This window comes from Centroberyx gerrardi, chromosome 18 (assembly GCF_048128805.1).
Source record: "Centroberyx gerrardi isolate f3 chromosome 18, fCenGer3.hap1.cur.20231027, whole genome shotgun sequence".
In the NCBI taxonomy this organism is placed as follows: Eukaryota; Metazoa; Chordata; class Actinopteri; order Beryciformes; family Berycidae; genus Centroberyx; species Centroberyx gerrardi.
Window position 1 is genome coordinate 21,988,212 of NC_136014.1, and position 17,929 is coordinate 22,006,140.

At 40.9% G+C, this 17,929-nt stretch overlaps 1 protein-coding gene across 1 annotated transcript in view; it reads left to right on the forward strand.

Moving 5' to 3' along the window:
• The window catches only part of slc16a10 (solute carrier family 16 member 10), a 41,016-nt gene that overhangs the window by 654 nt on the left and 22,433 nt on the right, over nucleotides 1–17,929 (forward strand). The gene's annotated exons all lie outside the window — the stretch shown is intronic.

Genomic DNA, 17,929 nt, shown 5'->3' on the forward strand with positions numbered 1-17,929 from the left:
AGCCCTAAAGTGTCAAAATACCCACAAACTGCCCCCAAATGCAGCTGGTATCCCATTTAAATGTATTGTGAATGTGTTTGCGGGTGTATTGTGTGTTTTCCACGGCGAATAGGAGGGAAAATGCGTTTACAGTGTCCAAAATATGCAATTACAACTTAGCTGAAGGTCTGACTCACAGTGAGCTGGTAGTGTCTTGCTCAAGGACACTTCGACCGGACACATGGCCGTTTGTTGCGGAGAATTGAACCGGAGACCTTCCTGTTACGGGTCCGACCAGCCGGCCAAATGGCATCTAGTTACATGTGTAAAAATACATTTAGGTTACTGGCCATTTTTGTGTCATATTTTGAAGCGTAATTCAATTAAAAAAAAAATCAGAATATGTATGTGAAATGTGCGTTTTTTGCGGTTTGGGCGACCGTTAGCCGGCTAGCCAACTTTGCACTGTACTTACTGTATGTTAGCTAACGTCAGCTAGCTAAGTAATATGATCTGTCATTTCCTGACGAGAAAAATTTCCATGGCATGGACTTGCACAGTGAAATGCTCCTCAGACAAAGACATGTGGTTCAAAAGAAGCAGCTGTGGGGATATTAGTTGTAAATTGTTTAATTAATGCCATATTACTTGATGTTACAGCAGTATTTTCTACTGTTCTTTAGGTGTAGCAGTGAAATGCAAAAGTTGTCAGTAGTTTTTGCACTGCAGCATGCTTTTAGTTTGAATGAGCCAGGAAACATGCAGAGACATGAGGAGTCTGGTGTGTGGCACATTATCTTTAATTAACTTAAAGTAAACTATCTGCTCATGTCCCATTCAGAAAAGAGAAAAAGTTAAGTCACTGATCCCAAACCAGCCTTACTATGAATATGAATGGTTTGAACTCACTATCATAGGGGGGGGGGGGGAGCAGACACATTAAAAGTAGAGAGTACAATTTTTACAGTACAGGTACAAATTTGATTTAACTTATTTGATTAAATAATTGACTTTACATTTTTTTTAAATTCTATTTCATTTTATTTTATTTGCTTTACTTTATTACTAACCCCAGGCCTTTTGAGATGCCTTTTGAGATGCCTTTTGCCTCTTGCGATGCGGTCTAGTAAATAACAATTTGTGGTTTTGGGGTTTGGGGTCATAGTCATACTCTTTCTTTCTTTCTGTTTTGTAAATGCAGCACATGTGCAATGGACATGAATGATGAAAGAGATTCCACCTTTCTCATCATTCACTTACATTAAAAAAATAAAGTATTGCAGAGAGTCAGATTAGGGGTGGTGAAGTTTCAGGATAGAGCAATACTGTTAGTTTCACAGTAATGGAAAAGGTCAGATTGAGAAAATACTCTATTCAAGCCTTTCCTCTCTCTCTCTCTCTCTCTCTTTCTCTCTCTCTCTCTCTCTCTTTCTCTCTCTCTCTCTCTCTCTCTCTCTCTCTCTCTCTCTCTGTGTGAGACTCCCTTCCCTCATGAATAATGACCATGTGCTGTTCCACTGTGATTTCAACCACCTGTTGTTGGTGCTTGTGTTCGGCAGATGAGTGTGAAGAAATACATCTGTATGGAAAATCTCTTTTTTTTTATCTCAGTACCCAATGGTTCAGGGATGTACTGTGTGTAGACTAGATGCTTGCTCCCACAGGGAGAGAGGGTAAATGTGGGAGGTCGCAAGGTGATAGAGTCTACTTTTTCCACTGTGATTATATGAGCGTCTGCATTTTACTCGTTATAGGCTATTCTAGCCATATCCCGGGTTTCTACTTTTAATGACAAAAGCCATTGAAATAGAACAGATGTTACTGTTGAGGCAACCATGAATACGATGAAACTTTAAAGGTGCATTAAGTGATCTATGACTATTATCAACCTCTATTGGCAACCAGTGGGAATTGCAGCAATACACCTCAGAAGTCGTCATCATTTCCGTCACTTCATTTCGAGATTTCCGAATCAAAAAATAGACAGCGTATGGGAAAAAACTATATAACATTTGTATGTTTGTTTGTATGTGAAAAAAATAGCTTTACACATATTTTTTTATAATTTACGAGATTTTCGTGTAGTTTTAAAATGCAATTTGCTAACGCCCAAGTGGTTACCCACCAGTTATTGCGTCATATAGTTAGGCTATGAGTTACTTGGGGCTTTCTCCGACATGGGTATGCATCATGCAAATCCCCCCCCCACCCCCCACCCCCCACTGACCGGAGTTCACGAGCGCTCGGCCTCGGTGAGTAATGTCCCTCCCTATGTCAAGCTTGGACAACTGGACGACGGGAAACGTGGGGAGAGGGGGGGGATTGGACAGCTGGACTCAAAGCTTGCTTATGCAACTCTCACTAAGGATTCAATGGGAAGAAGCGCTGGGCTTTTTTGTTTTGACAAGTGATATCAGGACACTGGGCACAGTATTGCATGCTGAAGGTAATTGTAGTGTAACAACAGCACTCTGTAGCATGACGCAAATTGATAATGAGGATGATTATCTGGCTGTTGCTAATGTAGCCATGTCTTAGGTTTATACTTTTCGGTAATTGAAACAGACCATACAAGTGTTTATCGTAAAAAAAAGAACCTACATTCTATACGTCAACATAACCACAAATACGGTAGCCATTTTTAAAGTTTTTTAGCTGACAGTCTTATCCAGAGCCAACTTAAGCCTCAACTCTTAGATCACCAATATTATTAGCAACTGATACTACAGCTAGACAATATTCCTGTGACCCTACAATGACCATGTAAGAGAAAAGTGCAAGGAAAAGAAATTTAATAAACAAGACCTAAGGACCGAGGTAGGAGTTTTTTTTTTCATTATACAATTTAACAACAAATTGCAACTAAAATACAGTCAGTAATGAAGCAGGTAACTGGATAGTCTGGGTAGTGCTAATAATACGATGTGCTGATTTCACTGTCAAATGAAGCACAAAATGCCTCTGGAAGAGTTTAAAATTTAACATGTTATGTAGGCTAATCATTTGGGTCTCTCAAAACCTTTGGACCCCCTTTGGACCTGGTCTTGTCTTGAGTCAACTTAGTCAAGTCAAGATCAATTCCAAGACCAGGTCCAGTCGAGTTCAAGTCAACAGAGACCAGGTACGATAAGGATCCAAAGGACATATTGTAGGTAGAACCACTGCAAATCTTGTCTTTCACCTGAAGACCCACACTTGTTCCTGCTTATTTAAACCCGAACCATCGACCTTGCTGTCCATCTCTCTGTCCCATCCTTGACTGAGGTCTGCTGTTCCTGGTCCTGGATTTACGTCTGCCTGATGCCTTCAAGGCTGTGATCGAGCTCCATAACTTAAACATCATTCAGACCAAGCTCAACCACTTTGCTTTGTGTTGTTTCGCTCTATCAAAAGTCATCACGCGTTTCTCCGGGTGTGTTCTTGGGTCAAACATCAGGTTTGTTAAGCACTATTTTTTTAAGTAGACCTATTTTTTGTATTTTAGCATTTTAATTCATTTCATAATGCCCAAATAAAATCCATAATCATATATCTGGAAAATGTAATCTTGAAAGTATGCTTTACTCTAGCGAGTTAGTTAGCTAAGTGGCTACAACTATTTGGATGTCATGGGATAGGTAGGCTACCAAGCTATAATTACTTGTTTAGCCTACCAGAGCTAAAGTTAGCAGCCCAAATATTTAAGGCTACTTCAGGTAACGTTACCAGGAAGACCAACAATCTCTGACTCTTCCATACATTATTTTGTTCTTCAGATCTTTCTAAACGGACAGAGATTGGCCATATCATTGGACAGAGTTGTAATAATTCTCTCTTCCATCTTCCATTCAAAGATGAGGGGGACCTAGGAACAAAAATGTAATGACCGAGAGAATTTGAGAACCGTATTTTTGTCCCAATGTGATTGGTTCTCACACTGCGACCATTGAGCTCATTTGCATAATTTAAAGTTTTTTCAACTTTTCTCATTTCATTGTGGGCCTGGTTCACATCGCCACCTATCCCTTCCTGCTGTACGGACGCGGTTACTTGCTTCTCATAGACAATGAATGGAGAAATTGCATCACATCACATCTGGTGTGCAAATCCCGTTAGAGCGTTAGATTTCTTCTCAGCCTCTACACTCTTCCTCTGTAATCTGGAGTGAGTTACATCAGTGTGCCTTAAGTTCAGCTGTCGTCCGCCTTCCACATTCCTATAGTCTAGATGTCCATGCTTCATTTAGGGAGAAATATTATTCACCCAGGCAGGATGCCAAGGATTTCTGGTCAGTGGGGTTGTGACGTTGCAGTCAACCAGATTATATTACTTGCTTTGTCATCGGGTATGTTTTATTTGCTGCATGTCTGCTTGGAAAATTAGGCCAGGCCTTTTGGGTTTTTTGAAGGCAAGCCAGCAGAAGACAAAATGCTTTCCCTTCTATAGTATGACTTCACCACTTTGGTATGAGTGTTGGCTGAGTACTCATGAGTGTAATGGCGAGGCCATTGAGGATTTCTCCATGGCGTGTGTGTGTGCGTAAAGTCTAGATCAATAATACCAATGATTTTTGACTAGTTTCATACCGTTCATTCAAGTCAAGTCAAGTAAAGGTTATTTCTAGAGCTCTTTTAATGACAAGGACACAAATCAGGTTAAAGGAGGAATGATAAAAGCAAGGTAGGAAGGGAGGACAAGTATACTGCACACTCAAGGAAATAGGGCCAGAGTTTTTGTGTGTGTGTTTTTGTGCAATCGCATGCCTGGAACAATGAGTCGATTTAACTTTTCAGCAATACCACATCCCTGATTCAGATTAGAAAAAAACGCTGTTGAAGTCATCCTGGACATTAAAGATCTCGGACCCCAAAGATGTAAAGTTTTCATTTGGATTTAGATGGTTGGATTTAGACTTCTGTCTCTTGCCGGTGTTGCCGGCCAAAATAGTACATTTCCTGTTGTTTTTTCCTCCATCAGTGCGACTTCTGACGTGAGCGCACACATTTGTTTACGTGTTTTTCCGAACATGGTGGCCCGTTCCCAGAGAGAAAGGCAAAAGTGCTGTTCTAACCAGAGGCGACCGCTCTCCAGCTCTGGTCTTCCTGTCGTGAGAGGAGGGCGAGACGGGGATTGATCGGCTAGTTGAGAGGTCTGGAAGCTGGACACCGCAGTAGAGGAAGTGTCGAGAAAGGCAGACGTGGTCAAGAGAGGCCCATCGCCCCGACAGGCAGGAAGACAGGATTTCAGACCAGGAAGACTCGATAAACAACATGAATCTTCTTAATGGGATCCCTTTCCTTCCGCCAGTGGTATTTTTGTCTTAGAGAGGTTGAGAGAAAAATATAGATCTGGAATGACAGGGCTAATGAGATTATAATGATTGGATGATTAGATATTTGCAGTAACCATAGTAACCATAGTAACCATTGTGTTTGTCAAAGCAATGTGATTTGATTAGCTTCATGAGCTGTAGGCCTAGATTGGCAGATTAGACCTAGAGCTGGGCAAATAATTCAATATTATTATTTATCATCAATTTCAATAGAATCATATTATGATGAAGTATTGATATCAAGTTATGATACACAAGTCTGTCTAAATGAATGATAAAAGGCAAATAGTAGCCTAATTAACATCTCTCACAAAATGAGATCTGAAACAAGTTAGGGAATATTATTTGAAGTTGCAGTGTTTTATCGTATCGAATATCGTACCAATATCAAAATAATTTCTTAGGATTATTATTTTAATTTTGTCCATATCGCCCCGGCTCTATTAGACCCACTTGTTAATTGTGTCGATTTAAGCCTAACAAATATTAACGTAGGCCCAGTCCAGTTTTTTTCTTAAAATTCTTTAAGTCAAAAGAGACAGTGCTGAAACCCTCACAGTATTTGAGATAGGAACTACCCTCACTGCCCTGGCATGACCTCATGTATCTGCAGACGACAGACTCAGTTTATCTTAAGCCAGCAGTTTCCCGTCTGTCCAGCCTAACAATGCAGACATGAACTCGTCCCCATCCGTCTGCACCTATAGGCCTATAGGAGTAACATGGTTTGCACTGATATGGTAACTGAATCCGCCCTGAACAGATTCACGATGGCTCTTGGGGGAGTTGGAGACATTGAGGGTTTAAAAAAAGGCCTCAAGAACTGAGAATTAATGGAGATGAGCTCTGTTTAAGATAGTGTTTCAGCATGTTTCTCATTACATGGTGGGTCTGTAAGATGTAACTCCCATATTAGCAGATTGTATCGTAGGCTCTGTCTTTGCGCATGAGTGGAACTTTATCTTAAACCTCACAGAGAGTGCTAAAATGTGAAAGACTGGACCTTGTGTGCTTTAGATATGGCACTAGTTTTGATTAGTGACATTTTTTTAAAAGCCCAAAGTGAAGAAAACAAGCTGAGATGTTCATTTTCTGGAGATGTTACCAGATATTAAAACCACAAAGTATAGGACTACCAATAGGCATATAAAGTTGAGTTATATTGTTACTGTGGTATGTTAGCTTTTAGTAAAGTGTAACAGTTTGCTTAGCTCATTTGCATTCTGAATTTGATACCTTCAGATGTTCTGGTGAGTCAGTTCATTTTGTGGATAATTCAGTTCAGTCCAAATCAGTACAACTTCATTCATCTCACACGGCGCAATTTAAAGACATAATTAAAAGGTACAAGCAAACATTCAAAAGAAGACACAGAATTAAACTATCACTTAATAAAAAGAGACATAACAGGTCAGATTACCCACAGGTTTCCCATTTGCATATTTGTTCTATTAAAGTGCAGTGATAGATCAAAAGATATTAAATAAGCCTAATCATTTTGTACCTTTGCTCTTTTTTGAGGCGGTTTTTATTGCATTTAGGGAGCAATGTTCAATGTGGAAATCTGCACTGTATGTACTAGATATTCCTGGCAGAGTTGAGTTGGAGAATTCATGTGTGCCTGTGAATCTGAGATGCGGAAGGTCTACACACTGAAAACCCATTTAAGCTCCCTGTGCAGTGTGAGACCCAGCAAAGGACATACCAACGGACGTGTTGCAGCAAGCTTTCTCCTTTGATATTCAAACTCAGGTGCTAGGCTGAGGTGGAAGCAAGTTGTGGTTAAATTTGTGCTTAATGTATGGCATGCTAGTATGGTGCTTTATCATGTATATGTGACCTAGATTTTGGTGACGTCCAGAGTAAATAGGAGCACCACACTGAACGGCATAAATAGTCAGACCGACAAAACTTATAAATAAATGGCAATAAGGAACACAATAAAAAAGGTCAGATGTGATTTTAAAATTGTTACAGGAAAGAGTGAACTCCTTTTGGCCACTGTGAGTCTTATGGATCCAAAATAGAGAATAGTTCTGCAGCTACTTCGCTCTCCAACCAAGATGATTAAACAAAAGCATGAACCAGAAGAAAAGAAAATGTCCAGCAGCACTTGGTGGTAGAATATGCCTCCATCTAGAGAATTCGTGACTCACAGCATGTAAAGTTGTCGTGGCATTTGAAATTCCCTCAGAAATGAAAGTCTCCTAGGAGTCACATTTTAATCGAATTAGCATGGTCGGTGTGTGCCCTTTCACTTGGGGGACCAGTAGTGGAGTCTGCACTTGGCTGTCGTCTAAGCCCTCCTGGTGGAAGCACAATAAAAAAACCACTTGATGCCTGTTCAGCTTACTGGCTGAAAAGTGTAAAAAATTATATAGATTACTAGCTAATGTAGTGGTAAAAGCTGTGACAGGACAGTTCTCGGTTGCATTGTTGTGCTCTGCCGCAAGAAACCCACAAGAACGAATCCGAAAACTCATTCACAGATTTCTCTAACATGTCATTCATGACAACGTGACACCGATCACTTGACTATAGCCTTGCCTCTCACAAGCCAGGTGGCATGGTAGACTTATCGTGCTGACTGGTTCAATTTACTGTTTTAATAATTAATCTTAATGGGTCGCCGCAGCAAACAAGGTCCAGTTTTTTTTGCAAGCCAGAAAGACACCTAGGCTAATTTGCCTCTCTGCCTTTCCAGACATTGGAAAAGTAGATTAAAAAAAAGCACATATCAATGTTAATATTAATGCTTGTGAAAAACACACACAAAGTGTACCAAAATCATCCAGTTCTTGTAAATGTCACAGAACATATTTAGGTTGTATTTTTAATTAAAGTGTCCAGAAGCAAGTAAAACGCAAATAAAATGCTTTTGCTCCCTGCTGAGGTTTAATCACTCATACTTAAGCTCAAGTGCGCATGATTGACCCCATTTGAAAGGAAAAATTGTGTTTACTGATACAATGTGTAGCCAGTGTCTATCTATATTAATGTAGAGGCTCCCAACTCAAAACTAGCGGGCCAAATATACACATTATTATTTAGGAGTTGGTTTAAAGCTCTTATGGTTTAATGTTGATTTCCTGTCCTGATGAGGTGGTAAATTATTTCACTATAGCCCCACACAGCTCACTGTTATTTAATTAAGGAACATTAAGCTGCTCGAGGCTGTAGAATTATTCTTTATGATTAACTATAAGGAGATTTAAACAGTAAGAAAAGACCCATTTCTGTGTGAACTTGTGCTGCCAAGCACATTTCTGTCTCAGCAGGGCTTCTAAAATGTTTTACCTGGACTTTTCACTTCAGTGGCCGGTCTCCATCTCAGACCAACTCTGTCTGTGACTCCAGGGCTCCAGCCAAAGTTTTCCAGTCAAGACATGATCCAACTTTTTTCTTCATATGAATACACAGTGGTCCCTAATAGCATGTATAGGCCTGTTATATTGCATTATCAACTATAAAGAAAGTCTGTGCCATGTTCCCCACGGTTAATCTAAATGCATTTCCTTTGCATTTAATTTTATTTCCTTTAATCAGTGAGGTTGACTTGAGGTCTCTGTGCTTTAAAGTAGTTATAGTAGTGGCATGCAAAAACCCTCTAGGCAGAAATGTTGTGTTGGGGTTGCTGGGACAAAATGTCATCAAATGAGCTTCTGTGGTCTCTTGTTTATCCATTTTGGGTTCCTTGACAAAAGTTTGGAAACCCCTGCTGCAATGTCCCACTAGCTGTTGAAATAAAACAGGAGCACTAAAGTGTGCAGCATTTCTTATCTTTTCATGAGATGAGTTGCCTCTGACCAGTCATGAGGGCAGATGGAGGCCTCAGTGCTCGCTGGCCAGCTGTTGCACCCCCCCACCCCCCCAACCGAAACCCTACCTCACATAGGTCTGTTCCAGTGCCAAAGATAATATATGCAGAGCCGGGTAATCGGAAACCTTAATCAACCAATCGCACTGCATAATGTTGGGGTGGGGAGGTCCAGCCCACGGACCGCCCCTCCCGCCCCCCCTGCCAGGTCAGTGGCCTTCACATCTGTGTAATGGGCTCTGGTTCCCTCCCAGTAAGGAATACCAGATGGGGTTATTCCTGGGCCTCGTGCCGTAAAAGCCGTTTACCCGTTTACTAATGTTAGAGAACCATAAAAGACCTTTGGACCGTCCAGGCAGAGGGCTCAGAGTCCCTCATCATACTGTTTTGATGAATCTGGAGTAACCTGAACCGAATCGGTTGACTGACGTTCATGTCAATAACAAGGGCTCATTTTACCATGTTATGACTGAATGTTTTTTTCCCTAGGCACAAAAGCAAAATATTAAGGGCAGCAAGAAGCTGATAAAAGATGTTTTGTCTCCGGATGTGAAACTGACACGTTGACAACAACTGAGCTGAGATGTACGGTTAAACTGAAAATATTGTTTCAGTATCGCTGCCTGTGAGGGCCCACTATGCTCTGACCGATAGGAGCCACTTTGATGGAGCTCCGGTGACTGTGAAGTGGAGGGTGTGAGGTAGCCTGGGTGCCTGTATGTGCTGTATTTCACCATAATTGCCTACAGACTCAGACTACGCTGGTGCCTGGCAGTGAGTTTCCCCTGACTCGTTTAGCAGCTAGGCTGTACTGACAAGCCAGTGATTGGTTGGAGTTTGACCCGGCTCTGCCAACATTAGATGCAACATAGTGTAGTCTCAGACAGTGCTGTAGCCATTAATCCACAAACACGAAAAATGACCCTGACACCGGTGTGATTGTGCAACACGCTCTAGATGTTTGTAATTCCTGTACACATTAACAAGCAAGAATACACTTCACCAAGGTGCTATTGGTTTGATCTTTCCTTGTCATTTGTAAAGGAAGGGGAAGCAAATGAGTACTAATGATTACTTCATTATTGATTAATCTATTATTTTTTCGATTAATCATTTAGTCAATAAAATGTGTAAAATAATGACAAATGCCCATCACAAGTTACCAGAGCTCAAGGTGATGTCTTAAAATTGCTTACTTAGTCTGACCAGCAGCCAAAAACCCCCCCAAAGTATTCTAACCCCAACCCTATAATGTCATGACAGATCTTAGAATTTGTAAAGCTGTAACCAACAAATGTTTGGTATTTTTACTTGATAAATGACTAAAATTATTTATCGGCTATAATCAATCAATTTTCTGTCGATCGACCAATCTATTAATTGACTAATCGTTTTGGCACTAGAGGGATCAAGATGCACGCTTTTGATAATGCCGCACCCTGGCACAGAGTTCATCCATGCCTAGCTATCCAATGGCTGGGCAACTTGTTCTTTATAGCTCAATGAGAAGAGCATGGCTCTAACACTTCCAGGGTCTGGGGTTTGATTCCCATTATGGCCACCCAGACCACCGAATGATTGTATGTGAAAACATGAATGCAGTCCTGCAGGGAATGATCTTTCCAAGCTTTCTTCTAGAGGAAATCTTCAACAGTCCCCTCAATGTTATACAGCAATATCGCTTTCTGTATATCCAAGTCCTGATCCCGGGCTTAACCCCACATGGACAAACATTCCAGTAGACATTAACAACCTATGGCTCCTATTAAATTATGTCTATGGTCCTTTGGGTTTAAATTAAACAATTTGTGTCCACTGCCTGTCTCAGTATAGACTACAAAGTATAAAGGACTAGAGTCAGGAGCACTAACACATGGCCTGTGTGGGCAAGCAAGAGAGTTTTCAAAAGCAGCAGCACGTGGATCAAATCACTCCAAAAACGTTCACAAGTTTTGAGCATACACAAGTTAATATTTTACAGGGTGTTTGATCTCTGTCACAAGTAAGCTCAAGTTTGAGCTTAGGTGAAGGTTGTTGAGAGATAAAGCCTAGAAAAAGTAAACACGTTCGATGCAGAGCGCCGCTTCAACGGCACAAGGTACCGACCGGGAGGACCAATTGTTTGGCTTCCTGCTTATGACACTCATCATCAGCCCACAGCCTGAGGGGCTGGAAAACACACCAGCAAATGGAGGTGGAAGGCTTGTTGACAGTTACTTTAGTCAGTTATTGTAACTAGGTAGACTGAACGGAGGCATTAAAGCTACAGGTGTGTAGTATTTCTCCTTCTGAGACCAATTTGATACACTCTAGTTACGTAATCAAAGATTCAGTGCACCTAAAATACACTTTAAGTAGCCAACAATTCAATACGATTCGATTCAGCCCTGTCTAGATGCCATATGATGCAGGGCGATACGATGTTATTCAGTAAACACTCCATGCAATCCATTTCACTTGCAAGAAGGAATATTTAGGCATAAAACAATCCAGTTATGTGTGAGAGAGAAAGATGTACATTAAAACGGTCTCCTTCCTTCACAATTTGATGACCATGATAACATCCTATTTGAAATCTCTTCTGTTGATAGTAAAGAAATGAAAAACAGTCAAGTCAAAATAATACCTTCAAATGGACAGAGGCTTCAGTAATCGAGTTTGATCGTGCAGTGCTGTTGTCGAGGGTACCGTGGAAGAACATTTTGATACCTTTTACGATGCTGGTGCTGCCATTAGGTGAAGAGGAGCAAGTTCCCCTTAAAATACCAGATCCTGACACAACTTACATTTGATTCTACTTACTACTTACTGTTAATTTAGGTCAGAGAGATTTATATCAGCCTTAAAAGGTGGCTAAACTCTAAACTCTGCAAATGAAAACATGGATAAACTGAGTTTAGATGGGTTTACTCTCCACTGCATCCCTGAATACATTACATTACAAAACAATATATTGTACTGAAAGAAATTCAGTTTGCAAAGGACAGCTCAGAACGCATAATGCACATCGTACATCACACTGAGCCGCATGCAAAACCCTGACAAGTTAACAAGATTCAGTTATGTGATCAATCTGGTCTGTCTGTTTATGTGCATAGAAAGGCCAACGCAGACGTATAGTGAGAGACAAAGTGGGCGCCATATAAAACATTATTATTATCTCATGATGCTCATGTTTCCATGCATTTACATCCTACTCAGTAACTATCTTATCGTGTGTTGTTCCATTGCACTGTGTCATGATCAGGGTTATTATAGTTTGGGATTTTTCATTAGTTTTTATATATTTTTTTTTATTTTTTTTTACAAATGTATGTTTGTACAAATGTTTTAATTTATTTAGGGTTAATTAATTAGTAATAAATAATTGAAGAAAATGTATTTGCATGTATTTTTCAGTTAGCATTCAGTAAAAAAAATTCTTTGCCCATAGTTCATTCTCTTTCTTACCCCACACATAAACAAAAAAGACAAAAACTTGGTTAAAAACTAAAACTAAGTAGACAAGATAGTTTTGGTTTAGTTTTAGTTTATTCGCAAAGTCTCGCTTTTATTTCTATTTCAGTTTGCGACAATGTTGTTTAACAGCTAGTTTTCGTCTTAGTTTTAGTTAACAATAAACTTGGTTGTGATATATACAGTATATATTTCAGTGTCTGTTGCATGTGGTGCACTGTCCACTTGCACTGAATGTGAGGTGCAGTTGTACTTGTGCCTGTGTCTCTATGTACTGTGTTAATTCCTCTACATTTATTGCACTTGATTGCAAACTGATTCTAAGTCTGGTTTTCCCCAAACAGCTGACCGTAACATCTCATTATTATTTGGTGGGCACTCTAACCAAAGTAGGGTTCCTCTGTGATGTGGAAACTGCCGCAGAGTTGTTGTTATTCTTTTTTCTGACACCTCTGGCTGCGTACTAATCAAATTATTTCTGCTCCCTTAACAGCTCAGTTGAATAATTGTGGTTGGAGTTCCCATCTGTACGCGTGTCCTGAGATCACCCAACACCAGCAGTGGTTGGGTTAGCTCTCACCCTGCTAGGAAACATGTCCCAACAAAGTATTATTTAAGCTTTGAAACTTAAAAAAAAACCCGTTTCCCTCTTGTCCAGTTCAGTTACCTGGTTGAAGGGATTAGTCTGAAGCACTGATGTGACTTTCTCTGTCTCTGACTTTTTGTGAAAACCAGTTAGACAAAGGATTCTGCAGATATAGAGGGTAAAGGCAACATGAGAGGTGAATCTAAACTCTGGGCTGGTGCCATTTCTATACTATGCATTAAAAAGGGGTGGAAGGAAAGCTCCCCCAATCACCAACAACCCTGCACACGCCACCCCCTTTTCCCTTGCCTCTGACATCGCACACAACTCCCACTTAACATCTTTCATATGGACCTCTTGAATTATTGCAGCGAGAAGTCATTCCAAGTATTCTATGGCGTGTTTTCCTTCTAGTGTAGCTGTAAATTATTTTTTGGCTGCACCTCGTCTGTTCTGCTGGGTCTTCATCATGCTTATGTTTTCACTTCCTGTGGTGTGAGGGCCGGAGAACACGAGCTGGAACTTCACGTGCGTCGCATATAACAGACCGCTGTTCCTTACTGCTTCTCCCCTCCAGAGCCTCTTATAGGATAAATGGCTTCCAGCTGGTGTGTGTGTGGCTGATGGAGTCATGGTTGTGATGCTGTATGGTCCACTCAGGCCCAGATGTGCATCTGTAGTGCAGTGAGGCCCTGATTAGGGTCCTTGGGATTAAACAGCATCAGCTCTAATGCTATAGTTGGACGGGATTGGTTTTCAGGACAATAGCCCTAATCGCACAGGACTAATATTACCTGCGGACGCCCAGTGATTTGTAATAATTGCGGAGATTGTCTGTGATTTTAATCCTGTGCAAATCTACCATATCTGTAATTTTGTTAAGTAAAAATTCCAGCGCAAATTACCTCCCGTATTTTGGTGAAGCGAGAGGTCCCCCGATTGTACTAATCCTGCGCAAATCAAACTCAGTATGCTAATTCCAGCTGTAATTTGTTTTTGACGCAGGATCTTTTTTGCATCAAGGAAAAATGTAGGCAGTAGTGGAATCTATGGTTGAAGGTTTTGAATGCATTTCTGGCACCGACTAAAAGGTTTATTTTGCTAAATCAGACAAATGAGCGACAATTATAAAATCTTGACCTTATACAACTGTAGCTGGGGCGCTGGTGATTAGAGTGAATTTCATTATCTTGTGCGAAGGCGTTTCATGAAACGCAGAGGTTGAGGGTTATGTAATTCATTAATTACATGAAGTCCCACGTAATACTATTCCAATAGGGCTCATGTCTGATATGTAATTGTTGTCACTTGACATCTGTAATGTCAATGACCAATTTGTGCGGGATGAAAGAACTTAAATCTGTCTCATCACACACACTGACATTCAGCTTTTGTTAAGTCTGTGAATTGTCGTGTAAAAAGTCTAATGTGAGGAACCCCACACATTACATTTGATGATTAGCTTAAAACAATAATACCACTGTCTGATACTGTGTGTAATCAAATACAGAGTGTAGACAGTTAAATGGAGCTGCTACAAAGGTCTTTGACAAGCCCCTTTGATCTTGTTCTTCTAATCAATACATTTTTTTGGCATGATGTCGGCCCACTTAATGTCTCAGTTGGCCAAGGGGCTGAAATTGAGCTGAGGGCAGAGGCAAACATTTCCTCGGGTGCCTCCATGTTGATGAAAACTCAGCCCTCACTTGCCATAAAATGCCAACAGAATCTCCATTTTGTAATATCCATTCAGGCTGAACTAGTTTCCCCTGATACTGTATTTTTTACAGGGCAAATGACTGAAGGTAAAAGAGGCTGAAATCTTATCTGACTTGGCAGATTTGGACAGGACTATAATCATGGACATGCGCCAGTAATGATTACATTGCCCTACACTGCAAAAAATGTCTGTTTTAACAAGTCATTTAGTCTCATATTCAGTCTTAAAATTATATTTTTCTTAAAACAAGTGGAAAATTCTGCCAATGGAGTGAGACAGTTCCCCTTGTTTCCAATGCAGTTTCTCTTGGTTCAGGATTTTTCTAGAATTCTGTGTCAGTATCTTGAAACAAGGCAGAATTAGGCAGATTTCTCCACTACTATCAAAAACATTACATTCATTCAAGAAAGTTCTCCAAACAAGTTGATTTGCATTGGAAACAAGTGAAATTACTTCACCCCACTGGCAGATTATTTCACGTCTTCTAGGTAAAATCACATTTTAAGACTCAATTCTAGATTAAATGAGTTCAGATGGATTTTTTTTGCAGTGTACCTCCTCCTGTTGAACTAATCCTGTCCGAATAGGGCTTAATTATGAATATAATTGCTGGTCAGGAGAGTAAAGGTATAACTGGGGCTTTTCTCATTAAGGCTTGACTGGTTCAGTGTAACACCAAGGTGCACAGGCAGAACGCTGCAACGCTTGGCTTTGTTCCAAACGAATATATCCTGTGAGCTAAAAACAGATAGTTAACTATACTTAAGATTTCTACCTCCTTCCTCTTCTCTCTCACTCTCTGGTCACTATAGTAAACAATAAGTAACAGTAAGTAACTAAGTCTTGTTGCCCTGGCAACACTTGCATCGACTTGCATTTGAGTTCAACATCAGCTTTAGCGATTTTTGCTTATGAAACAGATAACCTTTTAGTCCTCCCACTCCAATCTAGGCTATATATTTTCGAAAATCCATCACATCTTGCGATCAAGCGATGCAAATCTCAGGTCTTTTGAATGGTCTTTTGTTGGGACGTTCCAGCCCTTGTGGTTGTTCTACTGTTACTCCACCGCCCCTCAGGGGGGACATTAGTAATGAGTCTCAGCTATGTGCCAAACATGTTCAGCTTAACATAGGCTACAGCTTATAAACCCATTAACCCTGCTGGCTGGTCCTCTTTTTTTGTTTTTTTTTTAGAAGGAGAGTAGGCAGTCCATTCTCCCTTCGTAGTTTTTTCTTTGTCGAGACGATCTGTAGGAAAGAGTTGGACACAGGAGAGAAGGTTCTGGTGGGATTTGATCCGAGGTCAGCAGGGGTACATGAGGGTCTCTGCACCAACTTCTGCACCATCACTGGGCACAGCTGGTCTTTTATACTGGGTATGACTCAGGTCAACACAGCTCGCCTTTCTTTTCTCTTTCTCTCTCACCCTCCGTCTCACTCTCTTCCCTTCTTCCTCTTCCTCGCCGTCTGTCTCAGACAGAGGAATTTGCGCTCTGCTTTGTGGGAGTTTGGGCTTAACCGTGGGTTCAGTACTGTACAGTCCACTTCCCGACCCCGGGTCACTGGGTCTAAAATTAGTCTGTGTGATAGTAATGCAAGCTGGCTGGTGAGGCTGCAGGGCGGAGGCGCTGCTGCAGCGGTTCGGCCCAGTGTGCCGCTCCGTCATTACCTCTGCCTGTGGAGATCCAGCGAGCCTGGATCCTGTCCTGGTACGACTGTGTTCCCGTCCAGCACGGGACAGGCCAGAGGTGCGCGCTGCCTTGCGGGAGGCGCTGGACCTTCGCCAATTTGTCAACATCAAGCAGCTTAGCTCAGATCAAACCCAACAGCACTGACCGGTTCTGTGGATGCTGCAGCAGACTGAGCCCACCACTAGCAGCTCTCACCAAAATACGTCTTTACAACTGTTGCTTGTCACCATACATTACCATAAAAACTACAATTCTGCCTAGGTATTTGCATTGCCTTTAGGAACTATAACATTTAGATTATGGGGGTGTTGTAGCATTCAGTGTTGTGGAAGCTGCTTTGAAAGTGTAGTTTTACAAGATACCAGTTAATTCACATTGGAAGACGCTGAACTACAGCAAGGCTAGCTTCAAGAGAAACTGTTTTAAAGTAATAATCCACACATTTTCATAAATACATTTCTGTTTTGCTACTCTCTATCGCTCACTGATGAAAAATAACTGGTAATTGCAGTAGTTAACAATGCCTCAACATGACAAAAAAGAAATAAACGACTACTAGCTACTGCAAAATGTAGTTAAACTAATATTGTAATTACATGTACTGAAACTAGTCCCCAACATTGACAACATTTATGGACACTGCCCACGGATGTGTTGTTATCGAGGCTTTCCATTTGTTTTGGGAGAAGCTGTCAAGTTGCCATGGTGTGGCTTTTACATGACTCCCTGATGAAAATCCCAACCTTTTGGGGTAAAAATAAGAAGATTGGAAGTCATTCTTAGGACTAATGTACGTAAACTCAGATTCTATTCACATTTACCTTTAGACGATCAGAAAAAAACATGTCAGTGGGCCAATTTGGAGTTTAACAGGCAGCAAAATTAATAGTTACATAGACATACCATTGTGCAGTGAAGTGCTAGAACGTCCCTGCCTTCTTCTTGGGTAGATTTCTTGGAAAGTTGAACAGTGATTTCTTATGTAATTATGACTTGCTCACTGTCTAGTAGTTACGTCAATATTTCGTCTTGACCACTGGTTAGGTATTTCACTGTAGTACAAAAGGGTCAGTTCTGTTAAAGATTAAAATCCAAAAAAAAAGCCAAACATTTGACAACCTACCTACCTAAAAAACATAACCAACTTAAGATGTCAAGCAAACAAGACTGGGGATGGCTGGGCCGATCTGGCCATGCCTCCACACATGGCGTGACTGGTAATATTGTACGTCCCGGGGCGATGTGTGGTGTTGTGTCTACAGCCAAGATTTGTTCATATTGTTTCTGCTCTAACACTGACCCATCTTTTGCTATATCATTGCATCTCTCAGTGTGCAGTGTGCACTGTACGCAGTGTCAGTTTTCTT